The sequence below is a fragment of the Pongo abelii genome, chromosome 21, assembly GCF_028885655.2.
Source record: "Pongo abelii isolate AG06213 chromosome 21, NHGRI_mPonAbe1-v2.0_pri, whole genome shotgun sequence".
Lineage (NCBI taxonomy): Eukaryota > Metazoa > Chordata > Mammalia > Primates > Hominidae > Pongo > Pongo abelii.
This window is the reverse complement of record NC_072006.2, coordinates 57,487,416-57,506,889: the sequence shown is the minus strand read 5'-3', so window position 1 is coordinate 57,506,889 and position 19,474 is coordinate 57,487,416. Positions and strand designations below refer to the sequence as shown.

At 41.6% G+C, this 19,474-nt stretch overlaps 1 protein-coding gene and 1 long non-coding RNA gene across 5 annotated transcripts in view; one reads left to right on the top strand and one right to left on the bottom strand.

Moving 5' to 3' along the window:
* TSHZ2 (teashirt zinc finger homeobox 2) overlaps positions 1-19,474 on the bottom strand; it is a 519,460-nt gene that overhangs the window by 347,626 nt on the left and 152,360 nt on the right. The window lies entirely within an intron of this gene.
* On the top strand, positions 2,199-9,506 carry LOC129052154 (uncharacterized). 2 transcript variants are annotated; one of them, XR_008517017.2, is made up of 4 exons: positions 2,199-2,359; positions 3,722-3,844; positions 4,429-4,509; positions 7,162-9,506. It is a non-coding gene; the product is annotated as an uncharacterized LOC129052154 (long non-coding RNA). The 2 variants fall into 2 exon arrangements; XR_008517018.2 differs by lacking the exon at positions 4,429-4,509.

Sequence of the window (19,474 nt, the reverse complement as noted above, 5' to 3'; positions counted from 1 at the left end):
AAAATACTTAGGCTACATATATATCTGTATTGTATTTTATATATTATTATATATATTTAATTCATCTTTCATACATTTTAATACATGTAATACTATTTAGTGGCATGACTCTTCAGTCAGTGTGTTTATCCATATAACCTCATAGTATGAGGAACATAGTATAGTATTTGGAGCACAGCTCCAGAGTCAGACTGTGTGGGTTCAAAGCTCAACTCCATGAATATTATGGTTTGTTAGGCAAGTTACCATCTCTGTGCTCCAGTTTTCTCAGTGGAGTAATAATAATACCTAATAATATAGGGCTGTTGCAGGGATTCATGCAGTTAAAACATATACCGTGATTAAACTGTAACTGGCAGATAGCAAACATTGTGTAAGTGTTTGCTGTTATTATTACTGAAACCCTCCTTGCAAAAATTATAACTGAGAAAACTATTACAGTGAAAGAGATCTGACCTAACTGACTACATCTTGCTTGTAATCTCCAAGCTGTCATTGTTCATTCCTGGGCATAGGCCGAACCAACTTTGGGAGGAACTTAGTTTATAGCTTACCTTTGAAATAAAGATGATAACAGCCCTTTCCCAAAACAAATCCCCTTCCTGTCTGGGGACTAGACTGCCTTTGCAGGACTAACAAATTAGCCACAAGATTAGAAACTATGGTTTAGGAGTCATGCAGCTGGAGGCTGCAAGATTCTAAACTTCCCAATTTGCTCCTCAGGATAACATCACTATTGTAAAACCTAAGATCAGTGCTTGAGAGACCTGCACTCAGTGGATCAGCTGGTACCACCCAGATGGATAAACTGGCTCATCTGGTCTTGTGGCCTCCACCCAGAAACTGACTTAGTGCAAGAGTACAATTTCAACTCCATATGATTTCATTTCCAAACTTATCAACCAGCACTCCCCATTTTTCAACCTCCTACCCACCAAATTATCCTTAAAAACCCCAATCCCTGAGTTTTCAGGGAGACTGGTTTGAATAATAATAAAACTCCAGCCTCCCATACAGCCAGCTCTGCGTGAATTAAACTGTTTCTCTATTGCCACTCTCCTGTCTTGATAAATCGGCTGTGTCTACGCAGTGGGCAAGGAGAACCCGTTGGGAGGTTACATTACAAGGCAACTCTAAGTCAAGATTATTACAATTATTTTTTGTGAAGAATGTGTTGCTCAGGGGCATGGGGAGTTGGCCCAACAGAAAATCATGGCCAAGTTTACTTTCCGCCTGTCAGCCATAGTGTGCCCTAAACTTTTCATAAGTTTCCACATAGGAAACTGTGAATATCAGAATTTAGTAAGCGTGGCATTTTCTGGGGCAAAGGAGTGAGTCTCCTGCAGAAGCCTGTCGGGGTCTGTGAGTAAATGTTTCTTGTGCCTTCCCTCCCATAGGCCCCTTAATAAATTCTAGCTTAAATGGTAGATGTGTTTTCAATTTGAATAGTATTTACATATGCCTCATCTGGTAAACAGCACTCACACACGCACAAAATGGATTGAGGAGAAAAGCCCCTACACACTTGTCTTAAGTGTTGCAAAGCAGCGGGTCACGTCAGTGCCGGATTAAGCAAAGTTACTCAATGCGATCTGACACAGTTCAAGCAATGCAACGTGACAGGACACCAGCAAGTAAGCAAAAAACACGCTATTTTAGGCCCAAGTGCTCATTATCGTCTTACATGCAATGAGCTGATTTGTGATAGTATTAAGCAGGGCATTTTTTTTTTCATCCTAATACTGTTACTGGCTTGTGGGTGGGTTTAGAGGACCTCTCGATGGCCTGGCCTCTCCAGGGTTTTCTGGAACTTTAATCTTTTGAATGCACTCTACAAATGAGTAGGTCACACCCTCAGTAGTTCAGCTCAGAGGCTGCCAATGTATAACAACTTTTCAAAATGAAATGCGAACATTAGACAAAGCAGGCTGTTGTTCTGAACTTGATCAGAATATCTGAACATGTGTTTTAGTGTTGACTGGCTCAGGTAACACAGCCCCACTTTTTCTCTAGAGAACATCCTCTCACCTCATCTTCCTTCCTGTGCTTGTATTGGAACTCATCACGTGACTCAGACCTAGCCAATCAGAACATAGCCTACCTCTGACCACAGTGATTGGCTAAAGCCTGTACATGTGACCTGGTGGGACCAATGAGACTTAATTAGCCTTTTTCCCCCTGGGCATTTGGAAGAGAAGCACGTGGCCTTCTGTTCGCCTGTTCTTCCTGTCTGAACCCGGAAGCCCTGTGGAGTTGCTGGGGCCAGGACAGGATCTGAGAGTGAAGCTGATACAGAGGAAGGAGGACCCTAGAAAGAGAGTGAAACAAAATTACCTTAACCCTTGCACCTGGCCTGAAGGTAGTTTCCCCTGTACTCTTGAATCACATGAGCCAGTTAACTATCTTTCTTCTCCTTTATCTCTTTCCTTAAGTCATTTTGAGGTGAGTTTTCTGTCGTGGGCAACAACAAAAACAACAACAAACAACAAAAAATCTTGACTTAGGATGGTATTGAAAAGTCCATGGCCACAAAAGATGAACGTGGTCTTAAAACTTCCAAGCAGAGCCCCCCACCGCCGTCCCCAACATCCACTTGCTTCCTGCCCACAGATGGAGGTGAAGCCCACAGGTTTCCAGCTGGTGCCTGGTGGCTGTCGTGGGAAGGGCGACCTCAGCGTTGGGCTCCCATCAACACTTCTCCCCGGTGATGGAGGCACTGTGGCTTACTCAGCCCTTGGCGCCTATCAGCTGGAACACTTCATCACGCTGACACACTGATATGCTAAATGAATAAGTGCAAGGCACAGCGAGGTCACCCAGCAGTTAACTGAGGGGATTGCAGGAAACAGTAGACACACTCCACTAGGGAGGGCCCGGATAGGTGCAGGAAAGATGGCAGACAGCACCCAGGCCCTGTGCCCCTTGGCCATACACCCCATTGCAGCCCTGACAGCTGAGTTCTAAACAGTTAAATATGAAACTGTCAACAAGGCCTTGTCTTAATAACCAAACTTCAGGCCTTTTATCCGGGAAGATTTATGAAGTAATTTTAAAGAGATCCAAGCAAACATCTGTCAATAAATTGAATGCCGGCTACAGGATTTACAAGCAAGACAAGAATTTCTCATTAAGTGCACATTAACACGGTGGGGATCATAAATAGAAGGAGGCCAGGATGCAGAGCCTCTCAAGCTGTCATTAAAACACTATCTAAGAACTAATGAGGAAGTGATGGAAGGATACTAATGATGCCCTGGGCTACCAGCCTTCGCCAGTCTGAAAAAGGGCCATGAAGAATCAGACAACTCTGGAGGCTGGCTGCTGGCCTGGGGTGGCTCCTTGGAGCTCATTCTGCTGTCTGTTCAGGAGCTGTAGGTGTCCTCCATTCACCAAGGGACAGCGGTGGTACCCACGTGGCTCACTGCACCATCCCTATCAATGGAGTTAAATTCCCAGAACCTCCTTGGTGGTCAGCTTCCAATGGTCTCAAACACTTAACAAATATTCCCATACCTCCTACCTCATTTAAGATGCTGTGCTAAATAACGTTTCCACCGTGCAAGGAGGAATCTCCAGAAAGTTCTCTGTGGCTAAAGCATGCCTTTGAAATGCAAGACATACAGAGTTTCATTTTTGATTGATGGGCAAGAGACGGGTTTGGGAAAGACCCTGGAGTACCTGTTGTCCACACCGTCCCTCAACTCACCCCTTCCCTGGACAGATTCTACCTGGCGTGCTTTGCCCCCAAAGCTCTCCCTCTTCCCAGAGTGATGCACAGATCAGAACCACCAATGGCAGAAGGTCTGGGAAGCCTGAGGAGTGGTAAGCCTGGAAGCGTGCAAAGGTCAGTGGGAAGCTTGTTTGGGTCATAAGATAATACAGATCTGGCTGGGTACCTGGCAAGGCCGGGGAATATAGCCATGGGGGTCAGAACCAGGAATTAAACCAAGAAACCACTGACTCTGTGACTGAGGTTGAGGCCTTCGTGATTGTCCCTCTTTTTTTTTTTTTTTTTTGAGACGAAGTCTTGCTCTGTCACCCAGGCTGGAGTGCAGTGGCGCGATCTCAGCTCACTGCAAATTCCACCTCCCGGGTTCACGCCATTCTCCTGCCTCAGCCTCCTGAGTAGCTGGGACTACAGGTGCCTGCCACCTCGCCTGGCTAATTTTTTGTATTTTTAGTAGAGACAGGGTTTCACCGTGTTAGCCAGGATGGTCTCAATCTCCTGACCTTGTGATCTGCCAGCTTCAGCCTCCCAAAGTGCTGGGATTACAGGCATGAGCCACCGTGTCTGGCCCCTCTATCTTTTAAATATAATGCTATATTCTATTAACATATTTTAGTATATCATATTATATATATATTGCATATTTATTTATGTACATATTATTCCCTTTTTTCTTCCTTTTGTCTTTCTCCCCACTACAGTAAACTTTTTATGAGGGTAAAAGCTGTTTTGTCTTGTTCAACACTGTGCACTCAGAGCCTAGAACAGTACCTGTGCATAGGGTAGGTGCTCAGTAAATATTTGTTGAACGAATTAATGAAGGACTGAGAAAATTAAGATCCAGTGAGGCAAAAAAATGGCCAGATAAAAAGTACATGCATGAGTAAACATAAAGAGGATGGGATTAGAGAATTTCTGTAGCAAAGTCCTAAAATGATTAAATGCTGAGAAACATGCAAAAAAGCTTCTTAGGGCAGCTGTCACTGATAGGTATGGTTTAGTGTGAATCCTAATAAACAGTCGAATGGATTCAGGACTGGACATAAAATGATAAAAGGGACCAGAAAAAGAGAACCAAGTTTTTTGCACATAGCATTTATTATCATTAGGAGCGTAAACATCATGATAAATTATTGTAAATGATAATGGCACTTTTGAGGCCTTGCCATGTGCTGGCCACTCTGCTAAGCCCTCTATCTGACACAGAAGATTCCACTTTTGATCACTGCCACTTGAAAGCAAAATGCTGGCCAGTAACACAGAATTAGATTGATTTGTATTGGGAGGACAGTGGGAATTCAGAGAATGAAGGAAAGTACTCCAGGCTGGCAACTGGTACCACAGCAGGGCAGGGTAAACGCAGGGCAAATACTTTTTAAAGAAAGGGCTTGCTTTGAAGGGGCCGCCTCTGGGAGGTTTCTCACCTCACCTTGCCGAGTCTCTTTCTTCAAGGAAAAATCGAGATAGTCTGGTGGCCACATAAATTCATGGAATATGTATTTAGATGCCATTTATTCAGGAAATAACAAGTACTTACCATAAGCCAGACCCTGTACTAGCAGATGATACTGCAATGAACAAAATAGCCTTAGTCTCTGCTCTGGTGAAACCGAGAATCTGGTGGGGAGGAGAGGCAGAGAGCAAGCAGTTATAGTAAGTCTTGTGAATGTTACGTGAAGGCATCTGTGCAGCTGTGTCACCATTTGCTAAGGATAAATGTTTCAGAGTAATTTAAAGAAGAAAAAAAGATAGTTGTGGTTAAGTAGCTTTAGAAACACTGTCAGAACAACTTTCTCAGACCCACTTAGCAGGGAGGATGGTGTGTTGTGATTAATTCCTTTTGTCAGATGAGTTGTGTGTGAGACCTCCCTGTCCTGTAGACACGCTTGAATCTGCCTTGATTCACTCAGCTATTCATTTCCTTATTTGTTCAGAAAATGTTTGAGCCCTTTTCTGTGCACCATGCCCACCGCTGGTCAATAGAGACAGAGACTTGGGCACAGCCCTGTGGGGTTCCTTAGTGCTGGGGACTGAAGGAAACACCTACTTAAACAGCCAGAACATCAGGTGTTGAATGTTATCAGCAGAGTGTAGCAGCTCAGAGGCCTGGTGAATTCCACCTGAGGGACTCAGAGAAGGGTTCTCAAAGTTTGGCACATGTAAACTGGGTTTTGAAGGATATATAGAAATCCACCAGGTAGAAAAATACAATCTAGAATAGATCAAAGGAACAATATGTTGGCAGGGGTGGGTGGGTGGAGGAAGAGCACAAATATGAAAGGACTCAGTGTGCTGAAAAAACTGCCGAGTGTTTGATGTGACTAAGCGTGAGAGAAAAGCTCTGGTTGAAAAGCTTGTGTGGAGGGAGAATAGACAGATCTTAAGGTGACTATTTGCTATTTTGGAGGAACCGATATATGAAGTATTGTTTTTTTTTTTTTTTTCTTTTTTGAGACAGAGTCTCGCTCTGTTGTCCAGGCTGGAGTGCAGTGGCTCGATCTCTGCTCACTGCAAGCTCCGCCTCCTGGGTTCACGCCATTCTCCTGCCTCAGCCTCCCGAGTAGCTGGGACTACAGGTGCCCGCCACCATACCCAGCGAATTTTTTGTATTTTTTAGTAGAGGCAGGGTTTCACCGTGTTAGCCAGGATGGTCGCGATCTCCTGACCTCGTGATCCGCCCGCCTCAGCCTCCCAAAGTGCTGGGATTACAGGCGTGAGCCACTGCGCCCAGCCACTGATATGTGAAGTATTGTTAATGCTGGGCTAAGGAGTTTGGATTTTCTGCCTCTGCCAGTGTTTTCCAAACATTAGTCATTTGTGGACCACTTTCACAATTTTTGTCCTGACTAGCTACTGACTTGGGGATTTCTTTTTTAAGTAGCCCACTTAAAAATACACTTTATTATATTTATTTTTAAAAGATAGCTCTAAAAATACCACAACTATTCAAATAAAATGTATTCATTTGTATATTCCTCCAAAGCATCTTATCCACTACACTTCTGGAAATATTGTTTGGAGCCCTGGGATCTGTAGTATTTTTGGAACTACATGATCAGGTCAGAGCTGTGCTTTACAAAGATGCCAATAAGAAGAATGGATTAGAAGGGCTACATGCACAGAGATCAGCTAGAGGGCAATGATATGAATGCGTCTGAAAGGTGACAAAATCCTGGATGAAGCAGCAGCCGTGGGGGTGAAGAGAGTTAGGGACTCATTTGAGGGCCACTTCAGAGGTAGACCAAATAGGATTCAGCAGCAGATTTGATGGGTGAGAGAGGGATGGTGGCAACTGTGATGGGCTAGACGTGGCTCCTTAATGAAGGGGCAGTTCCTGACAGCCATTTACAAAGTGATTCCATTTATATCAGTTATTCACAGACACTGGAATCTTGAACTCTTCAATGCCTAACAAACAGTTATGTAACCTGCAGGAGCTGAATTCTTGGTGACGGAGCCAGCAAGATCCTTCCTGGGGAAAACTATTTACTCGATATACAGTGTTTAGGATGGAAAAAAAAAAAAAGAAACATGAATATATTATCCGTCTGTCTGCCCGGCTGTGGATGCTACATAGGTAATAGAAGAAAAATTTCTGTTAGCAGTTTTCTCGGTATTTTGTAAATCTAATTCTTAGATTTTTAGCTGCAGAAGTGTTATTATCAATGATAAAGGCAAACCAGGATAACTACAGTGGGAAATAGAAGCAGGTAACGGGTTCATTGCATGTATTTTAATTTTTCAGAACCCAAGCGCCATCCCCACACAGACAGGGGCAGGCAGAGGAGGGCAGACACACCACCCTCCCTGCTTTGTGAATCATCTAGACGATATCAATCCATTAAACCACATAACTGATCATCTCTTTTCTTCATTTTGCTTCTGTATTTAAGATCAGAATATCTTCACTTAACAAGAAAGAAGGGGAAAATGGATCCTAACCGTCATTTTAATCAGGTAGAAAAAAAAATGAAGGGGAAAAAAAATCCAAACATCTTTTTTCCCCTTCTTCCTCAGTAGACTTTTTTTTTTTTTTTCCTGTAATGGTGTAATGTGATGCCTTTCTTTGGGTAAAGCAATTTGCATCACTTAGAGGAATGAAAGGAAACTATAATATCAAGTTTATCTAAACTACTGAGTGAAAAGAGACTTGAAACTCTTAACTCAAGCCAAGAGAAGCACAAACTGCTGGAAAGTTCCAGTGTTTGGGAGGGAGGATTGGATACTTTCCTCTAACTACTTTGATGTTACAGGTTCCTCTTCTATAAAACAGAATTAAGAGTGTCTACTGAAGTGGGCTTTAAGAGGGGTAATAAAATATTGAAATACAGTGTTCAGCACAGTGCCTGACATACAGCAAGTAGCCAATACATGGTGGAAGGAGTTATTATTCCCAGTAGTCCATCTGCCATGTAAGCTCAAATTAATTTTAAGTTCCCTTAAAAACTAGCTCTTCGATCTCTTGGTTTTTTCCATGTTTTAATTTGGTAAATGTATGCACCAATATACACTCTCTACTTGCTATGGTTTGAATGTTATCCCCTGCCTGGCAGTATTGAGAGGTAGGGCGTTGAAGAGGTGATGAATCCATTCATGCATTAAAGGGTTAATGAATGAATGGGTTAACATGGGAGTGCAACTAGTCGCTTTATAAGAGGAAGAGAGACTTGTGCATGGCACCTTAACACACTCAGCATTCTCGCAGTGTGATGCCCTGTGCTACCTTGGGACTCTGTGGGGTGTCCCCACCAGCAAGAAGGCCCTCACCAGATGCAGCCCCTCAACCTTGGACTTCTCAGCTTCTGTAACTATAATAAATACATTCATATCTCTATAAATTGACCACTTTTAGATATTCTGTTATAAACAACAGAAAGCACACGAATACACTACCTAAAACTGAAGTACTAGAAATGGGACAAACATGTTGTCTGGGTGTGGTGGCTCATGTCTGTAATCCCAATGCTCTGGGAGGCTGAGGTCAGAGGATCATTTGAGCCTAGGAGTTTGAGACCAGCCTGGACAACATAGGGAGACCCTATTTCTACAAAAAAATAAAAATAAAAAATTAGCTGAGCATGGTGGTGCACACCTGTAGTTCCAGCCTTAGTTCTGGAGGCTGAAGTGGGAGGATCCTTGAGCCCGGGAGGTCAAGGATGCAGTGAGCTATGTTGCACCACTGTACTCCAGCCTGGGTGATAAAGCAAGAACCTGTCTCAAAATAAAATAAAATAAAATAAAAATAAACATACTTAACCAGCACCATAGGAAATCTCCACTCTTGGGAGAACCCATCAACAAACGGCAGTGCATCTATACACCAGAACATTCCTCTGCAGTGCAAAGGAGTAATCGGCAGGTGCAGGCAGCAACTCGTACAGATCACAAAGGCCTTATGCTACATGAAAGAAGCCAGTCCCCAAAGGTTAATTGCTGCGGGCTTCTATGTATATACATTACTCAAAGACAAAATGATAGAGATGGAGAACAAATCAAAGGTTGACAGGGAGTAGGGTAGGGGGAGGGTGTGACTGGAGAGGGAAGCAGGAGGGAGTTTTCTGGAGGGTTGGAGCTCTTCTGGGTCCTCACTGTTGTGGTCATAACACAAATCTATACATGAATGAAAGTTCATAAAAGTGTATACCACAGGAGAAAGTCAATTTTACCATGTGATAATTTAAAAAATAAGACAAAAAGCAACCAGACACAAATTTGAGGTCTTCATTCTTGGAGGATGCTTGCCATTTTCACAAACATAGATTAAAAAATAAAAAGGCAGTGCCACAACCCTTGTGTGTGTGTGTTTGTGTGTCTGCATGTGCATATGTGTGTGTGTGTGTTTCTTTGTCAGGGGAGAGATGGCCTGGAGAGAAAAAGAGTATAAATGTCACAAACAGGTCATATTCCCATGGCATAAAGTATGAACGTCCTCTTCAAGTTGTTGATTTGGGTTTTCGGATGGGGTGAGATAGAGGAGTGTAGTGGGAAGGGGGTGGGACCAACAGTGAAAGGGTCAGTATATAAAGAGGGAGAAGATGACCAACAAAAATATAAAAGCAGCAAATATCATATAATGTGATCGTAATTATGTAACGTGTGAGTGCGTAAAAACATAGAGTTGTCCATGTAGCTATGTAGCTGCCGAATTGTAAGAGTGTCCATGCTATATCATTAAGTGAGCAAAGCAAGTTGCTGTGTAATATGTAGAGGATGTATCTCCTTCAGAAGACACAGACAAGTCAAAATCCTGAGATACACAAACTCCCCCCTTTCCAAATACCCAGCTTCCTTATTTCAGATGGTAAGCAGAGACAATAAAAAGGGTCAAATGATGAGAAGATTTACATTGAGGTGTGCCATGCTTCAGGTTAAATGAACACTAAACATTCTACAGTGTCAGAAAAAAACATATATTGTTTTCTTTTTTACAAAACCTTTCAATTTAATATCTCAACACAGTTTGCTAACATTAACTGGCTAATCCAGTCAAACACTTCTTGTAGACAGCTTCAAAGAAAATATAATAATTTGCTGTATTTTCCAGATAGAAATGAAGATGGAGCACAGTGTTTTCATTGTTAGAACATTCTGGGGTTTTCAGAGCACTTCTTTATGGGTTATCTCAGAGAGGTTGCTATTGGTCTGGCCTACTGAGTTGTGCCCACGTTATAGGCGAGGAAATTGAGACTCATGGGGCAAGTAGAATGCCTTTAACTGTTTAGAGAATAGAATGAGTAGAATGCCTTTAATTTTTCAAAGTACTTTTGTGGCTATCTATGCCTCCAGATAGTATCAAGGTCTTGCCCATGAAACATGTGGCCTATTTTTTTTTTTTTTCAGAAAAAATGGCAAAATATCTATCAAAGAATGCAAGGACAACATTTTTATAAAGAACCCTTACAAGGACAAATTGTTCCAATCTACTTGTTCTATTGGTCAAAGGGTTAGGCAAAACAGACCTTTTGGTGCTGAACACACCCCATAGCCAGTGTCAGGAATGTCGATAAGAAAAAATCAAGAACACAGAGTGATACTGGCTTTTGATACCACGGAGACGACAGAGTTAGGACAATGTTCCCAACACTATATTTGGCAATGCGATAGAATTCATTGGAATGGCTAGATGTTTAGTTGATTTTTATTAGTTTTTCTTGGAACACTGAATATACATAGAACTAAATATAAATAAAAATGTAAATATATGTATTTTTAAACAGAATTACCCAGCAAAGCTCCCTGTTGAGAATGTGATGACCTGCCTGCTTGCATGACCTCACTCTCTGGCGGTTTGATTTTCTTTGAACAGAAGTCAGTGTTGTGTTTCTGCATGGCATGCATATGTGCTACCTTGGGGGCAAGATGATGCCTACCAAAGTGACACACCACGAGGAATGGATACAAGTGGAGAGATACTGGAGCTGGATCGAACTGGGTGCTTTATCCTTGTGTCTGTCATGTAGCTGCTGAGCTGTGGGAAAGCTGAGATTAATTACAGGAATTGGAGGTACATCAAAGGCAAGGAACAGGTAGCTCAGAGCTCCTGGCTGAGGGGACCAAGTTGAGACACAAATGGGGATCATGTGGAAGCCAACAATGGCAGTGGTCAAAATGGAATGAACTGAAGCCAGTTGGAAGAAGGTGAGCAAGTTGGAGTCTAACGTGTCAAAGAGTGGCCACCTGTCAAGGAATTCAGGGGCTGCATTCCCACCCTGGAGGGAAAAGGAAAGTCAGGAAAGCAATGCAATGAATAATATTAAAAACATAGATATTACTGCTTTTATAACTTAATCAAATGCTAGCAGGGAGAGAAAAGAATGAGAAAGAGCAAAGAGATATGCATCATGAAAGACAGAAAACGGTAGAAAGAGAATAAGAGAGGAAGGCTGGAAGAGAGGGAATGAAGGAAGCAAGAAGACAAAACATTAATTTAAAAATGAATGTCAGAGGTAAGCCAGAGGGAACATAAAATCCTGATATTTTATGTCAGGACAAGCTAATTAAACATGGATTCTGTACACAGGTAATTGACTAGTGAATAATTTAAGCACAGTGGGCTTGGCACTCAATGATAAAGTGTCACAGTACACACACCTTCAGCAAGATGATGCAGGTCTTGGGATGAAGAGGTGGTATAATACTAGGAAGGAGAATGGAGAGAAAGAGAGGGGGACCTCTGTGGTTTTCTAAGATTAGCATTTTATTTGAGGACAATAAAAATTATGGGCAGGGTTGGGTGTCATGGCTCACGCCTGTAATCACAGCACTTTGGGAGGCTGAGGCAGGGAGATCAACTGAGGTCAGGAGTTTGAGACCAGCCTGGCCAACATAGGGAAACCCCGTCTCTACTAAAAATATAAAAATGAGCCAGGTCAGGAGGGTGAGGCAGGAGAATTGCTTGAACCTGGAGGCTGAGGTTGCAGTGAGCCAAGATGGTGCCACTGCAATCCAGCCTGGGCGACAGAGTGAGACTCTATCTCAAAAAAAAAAAAAAAAAAAAAAAAAAAAAAAAAATTAGGGGCGGAAAGAATAATGAGAAACCTGCAGTGGGAGCAGGGGATTCAAGGGTATTTAGAGACATATAAGCTGATCCTTGACTGAAATCCTAAGCTAGCTCTGTTCTCAAAAGATAGAACCCTCTCTCAGAACCTAGGACACGGACAGCAAGACATTTGAGGAAAGGGTATGTCAGAACAGTTACTGCCTGGGTCAGATTGATCATTACATTTTCAAAGAGGTGATACAAGGCTAAGGCTGAGGCGCATGTGAGGTTCCCTCCACTCCAGACAGGGTGCTCCTGGCTACCACCTGCAAGTTCTTCCTTCTTCTCTCTTCCTGTCCCTTTCCCTCTACTCTCCTTCACCACTCCCACTTTCTCAACCTGGCTCACTTCCTCTTTTTTTTCTCAATATGCAACACTCTTCAATTTTACAGAGCAAAATTCTGCTCCAGGCATCTGAGAGACTAGGATTGCTAGTGTGGCTTTTTTTTTTTTTCAGGGTCATTCAAGTGCAAATGAGTGAAGAGTAACAGATTAAAATGCAACCCCAATTAAAATCTTCGGATGTCACAAGGCACTAATGTCAACATCTGGTTTTAGCAGCTGCAAATTTCTAGGAAAAGAAAAGTTAGCTTTTTCTTTTCTTTTTCAAAATCTAGATGCCTAAAGATACTTCTTAGAAAACTCACAGCAGAAAGACAGGAGCAAGAACAGAGGGTAGGAAAGCACCAACACGCAGAAGGCGTGGAGTGGGGCCACTCGTTTCTCCCTGATGTTCAAAACTGAGAAGCCATCTCTAATGATGGGCTGCATTTGATGGGAGACTCATCAGAGGACCCAGGTGTTCAGCTTTTAACTTATTTTTTTGCAAAGCAGGTATTTCTGCAAACAGGAATTAGAGAATGGCCTCCAGCTAGATTGCAGGGAGTCCCTGCAGAGAAAACCCTTAGAGAAGAGAATCACTGAAGAAGAAAATGAAGATGACAAGGCTGTTGCTTCTTAATAAACATGATCACATTGTCAGCATGCATTATTTATTACTTTTCTTTCACTGATTTATTGTCCTAAAACATGTAATCTAATACAGAGGGGAGCACACATGCCTACACAGATGTCCTGGTGACTTTCTTGTGTTTCACAAAAAAACAAAACACATAACAAAACATTCAGGAGTTCTCCATTTGATGAAATCATTATAAACAACCTAATCTGGTTTATCTTTCCCTCTTCCTCATATTCTTATTTTTCTTCCTCTTTGCAAGATGCATACATAAAATGAAATCATCATCGCCGAAAGTGATATTAGTCACCATTTTATGCATCATCCATGTGTCAGAGGCTTAATAATATATTTCTGATTCTGTAAAAGAAGTAGCATTTCACTCATTTTGCATGCAAAGTGCAGTTCAGAGACTTAAGTGACTTGCCTAAAATGGCACACCTAGAAATTGCCGAGCTGGGATTGGAACTTGGGTGTCTGGTGGCTTGATGCTCGTATTAATTGCTAAATAGTACTGTCTCTGTTGAAGGTAACAAAGCCGATGAATTCGGGCCTGGGTCTGAACCCAGGCAACTCTGAATCCAGCGCCTGAGATCTTCTCTGCTAACCACACTGCCCTTCAACATACACATTCCTCTGAAATCAGTCGACTCTGTTACTTTATTTTATTTATTTTTTATTTATATATATATTTTTTGAGATGGAGTCTTGCTCTGTCGCCCAGGCTGGAGTGCAGTGGAGCAATCTCAGCTCACTGCAACCTCCCTCCTCCGGGCTCTAGCAATTCTCATGCTTCAGTCTCCCGAGTAGCTGGAACTACAGGCTCGCACCACCACGCCTGGCAAACTTTTTGTATTTTTAGTAGAGATGGGGTTTCGCTATGTTGGCCAGGCTTGTCTTGAACTCTTGGCCTCAAGTGATTTGCACACCTTGGCCCCCCTAAAGTGCTAGGATTACAGGTGTGAGCCACTGCACCTGGCTGACCCAGTTACTTTAAATAACAACAAATAAAACTCACCTTTGGCTTTTGCTCTCCCTTGCTCCCATGACTGTTTCTTTTCTTTTCTATTTTTTTTTTTTTAATTTTAGCTGTGAGATACAGTTCACATGCAAGACACACAACCGCTTCTTCAGTCTTACATAGATTTAGATTCCCAGCATCTAGCGCCAAGAAATTGGTAACTATCATAACATGTAAACCCACTGAGCCACTATCAACCACACATAACTAAACACTTTCTTTTCCTACTTTTTTTTTTCTTTTACCACTCCCCTTCCCTTTATGGGAATTAGTAAGACACAGGACCACCCATCTCTAAGAACACCTTTTGCCGGCTACCATTCCGAGAGGAAAACGAGTATAAAAGCAGCACTGAGCTTTTCTGAAATTGTCAACACAGGGTTGGCAATACATATCAAGCAGGACCTGGTGAATCAGATCAGGAATTTGTGCTGAAAACCAAAAGGCAAGGAGAAGGATGCCGGGAGCCAGCGCTGGCCACAGAAAAAGGGTGGATCATCCAACCAAAGGTTAAGCAAGGCATGGGAGGGGAGAAGACACGCAGAGCCACTCTGCGTAGACTGACGGCCAAACTTGCACCATCAGCACCGACCTTCATTCATTGTGTGTGTGCATATTTTCCTGGTGATAATGTCATGTTTCATAAGGAAAATCTGGAAGTAATAGAAAAATGTAAAGAAGAGTACTGTCTATGATAAATTGTATCATAGCAATGTAATAACAATATTACCCAACGGTATCTATCTATAGTTACATCCATTTATTGATATATTATAGCTATAAATGGATATAGTATGGTATAGATTATAATGTACATACTATTTTGTAAGTTGCCTTTTGTTCCTCCTACTTAATATGTGGGAAACCTTTCATTTTATAAACATGAATTTTTAATGCTAGGTGATGATCCATTGCCCGATTTTTAAAAAAGTAACCAATCCCTGTATGCCTAGATCAAAACATCACACGTACCCCATACATATATATATCAACCATGCAGCCACAAAATTTAAAAATTAAATAATAAAGAGTAGAGCTATGGCACATTGTGAAAATGGTGTGCAAATAACTAAAATTTGGGAAGTATTGCCCTAAAATAATAAAAGTTTTATATTACTGACAAAAATAAATATTTCCTTATTATTGGACATTGTTGTTGTTTCTAATTTTTCACTATTTTACCAATGTTTCACTGGATATAATTTTGCATATATCTTAGTGTGGAGATTCTCCTACTAGATTGCTAGATATGTAAGTACGGGGTCACAGCTGTTGCTCACTTCATGGGCCTTTGATATCTTACCAAAGTGCTCAACAGAGGGGGTTATGAATTTGGACTTCCTCCTGGCGCATATGAAAGTGCTCCTGCCCAGCCAGGCATGGTGGCTTATGCCTGTAATCCCAGCACTTTGGGAGGCCGAGGGGGTTGGATCCCGAGGTCAGGAGTTCAAGACCAGCCTGGCCAATATGGTGAAACCCCATCTCTACTAAAGACACAAAAATTAGCCTGGTGTGGTGGCGTGCACCTGTAGTCCCAGCTACTCAGGAGGCTGAGGGAGGAGAATCACTTGAACTTGGGAGGTGGAGGTTGCAGTGAGCTGAGACTGCACCACTGTACTCCAGCCTGGGCGTCAGTGCGAGACTCCATCTAAAAAAAAAAGTGCTCCTGCTCATTTCTCTGGGTATTGACATAAAGAAATAATATAACGAATTGATACCCAAAATAATCATAGTAACAGTAACAATAATGGTACTTGGTGGTTTCAGTTGCATTTCTTTGGTAAGCAATTATCTATCTATCATCATACTACCAATGTTTTATAGCAATCTACTGTCTTAAAATATAAACAAAAACCAAGAAACAACAACAACAAACACCAAATTCACTGGCCCCAATGAAGCAGGTACTGAACAAGAAAATGAACAAACAATAAAACCAAGGCACCAAGGTAGAAAAGGAGCAGGATGTGGCTGGTTGATACTAAAATTACTCTATTTTTCTAACAGTCCACATGGCTCAGCCCATATGAGTTTAGTTATGAGAAAACGTGTCCCATATGGGGTTGAGCCTCTTCAGTGGAAGAATTTGTTTTCTTTAAGTCTCTGTCCCTTTCCCCCACCACCATCTAACTTAGGAAGATGACTCAGTTCTTTGACCACATAGGAAAGATGTACATTTTCTTTAGTATCATTTAGGAACCACCCTCAAGATGAAATCTACTATCTGGATTACAACAAGTTTTAGGATTAAAGCCAAGTGACCAGCCAGAAAACAGCCACAACATGGTATAAAAAAAAGAACGCTCATTTGCAAATCAAAAGACAGAGACTTTAGAGCAACTTCTTCTTCCCTCGTTAGCATGAACAGGAATAAAGAGCTTCCTTTGGTCTTGAGGCAATGGGGCACGCTGGCTCATCTGTGAGGCTTTGGATCCAGCAAATCAGGGTTCAAATCATGCCTCTGCCTCTTCCCGGCCCTCTGACTGTGAGCAAGTCATCTTGTCTCTCTGAGTCTCACTTTCTTCACTGTCATCGATGAAGTTGTTATAAATACTCTGCCTCACAGTTTTCAATAAAGATTAAATCAAATAATGGATGCAAAGAACTGAGTGCATGCCTGACATGTGGGTCGCCGTCAATCAAACATTGGTTTCCACTGATCTTTCCATGGTTGGTTCCTTGTCATCAGGTTTCAGCTTCAGGGCCACCATCCTACCCAAAGTAGCCCCTTCTTTCTATTAAAAAAAATTTTTTTGGAGACAGGGTCTCAATACGTTGCCTAGGCTGGTCTCAAGCTCCTGGCCTCAAGCAATCCTCACACCTTGGCTTCCCAAAGCATTGGGGGATTACAGGCGTGCTCCACTATGCCCAGCCGTGGCTTCTTTCTAGTTACCCTCTCCGTTGTTAGAATGTTTTTATTTTTTGTTTGTTTTCTTTATAATACTTAGCACTATCTTGAAGTAAACTTATTTCAATCCTTGTTTATCTCTGAATCCCTCACTCAAATGTAAGTCATCTGAGAGCTTCATCCTTTTCTGTCTCATTGAACATATTTTTAGTTTCTGGCACAGTGCCCAACACTTAGTGGGCACTCAATACATATTTATTGAAAAATAACAAATGAATAAATACATCTTCATGCACACACAAATCCACACGTGCATCTATAGATACCATCAATATACCACCAATAGTTTTGTTGGCTAATTCATTCGCTCTCTCCTCTCTCTTTCCTGCCTCCCTCTTTCTTTTTCTCTTCCTTTTCTTCTTCTTTTTTTTTTTTTTTCCTTTTTCCTTCCTTCAGCCAATAATTATTAAGCCAGCCTCTCTGCTAAATGTTGGAGGTACATTCATGGAACAGACAGAACATCCTTGAAAGAGCCCAGGATTCAGATTTCTCTCTACCTCTCACTCCCTTCGCTTCCCCTTCCTGATGGACTGCTCAGATTTCAGCCTCCACTATCTACAACAGTGTGGATCCAGGAAGCCTTGTTCATATCCTCGGGGTGCTTGTCAAGTAGCTGCAAATGACTACCTCGCACTGTAGACTTTCAGCTTTGGTCATATTTTACTTTTTTGTAAAATATGCTATTTTGTTTCAAGATCTACTGCTGTCCACCAAAAATACAACTCTGTTACTAACCCTGCCATCTCCTGAATGATACCTTTGTGGACACTAAAAACAATTTAATGGCATGTCACAATAGCAATTCACTCTGTTAATAGCCCCGCTCAATAATACTATATTGCATAAACCTCCTCTAGTCATCTGACAAATAATTCACCTTTACTCACTCCAGAGTAAGCTCCATTTCACTAACAAATATATTTCTCCCCAAACCTACAAATACTCAGCATCTCTGTCCTGTGACAATAGCTATTTTTTCTGGATGAGGTCAGTGGTATCATGTTTCCATTACCTCTCGTTGGCTTAGTCCCAATGACAATCTTTTCCCATGTAGGGCATCAAATTATGGGACAAGGCAGTTCCTAATTTCTCGCTCACATACCCATGAATGAATGCTGTGTGATCGCACAGGCATAGGAAGCGCTGGCTCTCTTTGTGGACATCGCTCTGCCAAATCTAATTGATGTTTATGTGGCAAAAGATCTAGATGCAAGGAGTATTTATGCGGATGAACACTAGTGTTGTTTAGGTTTATTACTATTTAAAATGGCTTCTTCAGGGTAGTAGGCACAGAGGTTGCTGGCCTGGGGGCCTATGGACATCAAGAGTCCCATGAATCTGGGAATTTCATTAATGTGCAATTAAAAAACAACAAACAAAAACCCAGAGTTTTATTTTTACCAACCTTTAAGTGAAATTTAGCATTTCTGCTATTATCGATGTAGCCACCAAGTCATGGGACCTGTGACTTTAGCACCAATACAAATCGTAGATATCTGCATATCACATTACAGTTGTTGCAGAGATATTGAAATATCACTGATGCTTATTTCTATTTCAAACTTGTAGTAATTATTAAGCCCACTGATAGATTTGGTTATGTAATGTGTTAATAAAGAAGCTCATCTACAACTGCATCACAATTTGTTTTTTTAAAAAAAATATTTTGGTAACTGCATTCCTATATAATGAGGTGTTTGGGTAATCTTTTATATATTTTATGCATTCAAAAACAGTATTCTGAAAAGGGGTCCACAGGTGTCATCAGATCACTGGGGGGTTGCCTGGTAGTATAAAATACTTAAGAACCCCTGCAGGAACATAGGGTGGGAAAGAGCCTGAGATAGGAAGCTAGGCCATTTGGGCTCAATTCATGATTATTCAATAATAGTAATACAGCGAGCACCCAGAAAGTGCTTGCCATGTGCCAGGCACTGTTCTAAAAGCTTCACAGGCATTAAATTTACTTCACCTTTGTAATCATTCTGTGAGATTCATCCTTTTACTATTCTTTACTTTACAAGAAAAGGAAACTGAGGCTCAGAGAGAGTAAGTAACATGCCCAAGGCCACTCAGCAGGTAACCGGGAGAGATGAGACTTATGCCCAGGGAGGACTTGCTGTTGACTTCTCTCCTGTATGGCCTTTCACAGTATCTCTTTGTAATTAGTAATAATTAGCAATAATATAAACCATCAGTAATAATATAAACAAGAACTTTCTATGCAACATTCATTTATTCCTCAAAATCACCCTATAAATTAAGCATTATGATTATTATCATCCTTATTTTCGAGATGACAAAACTGCGTTCCAAGAGAG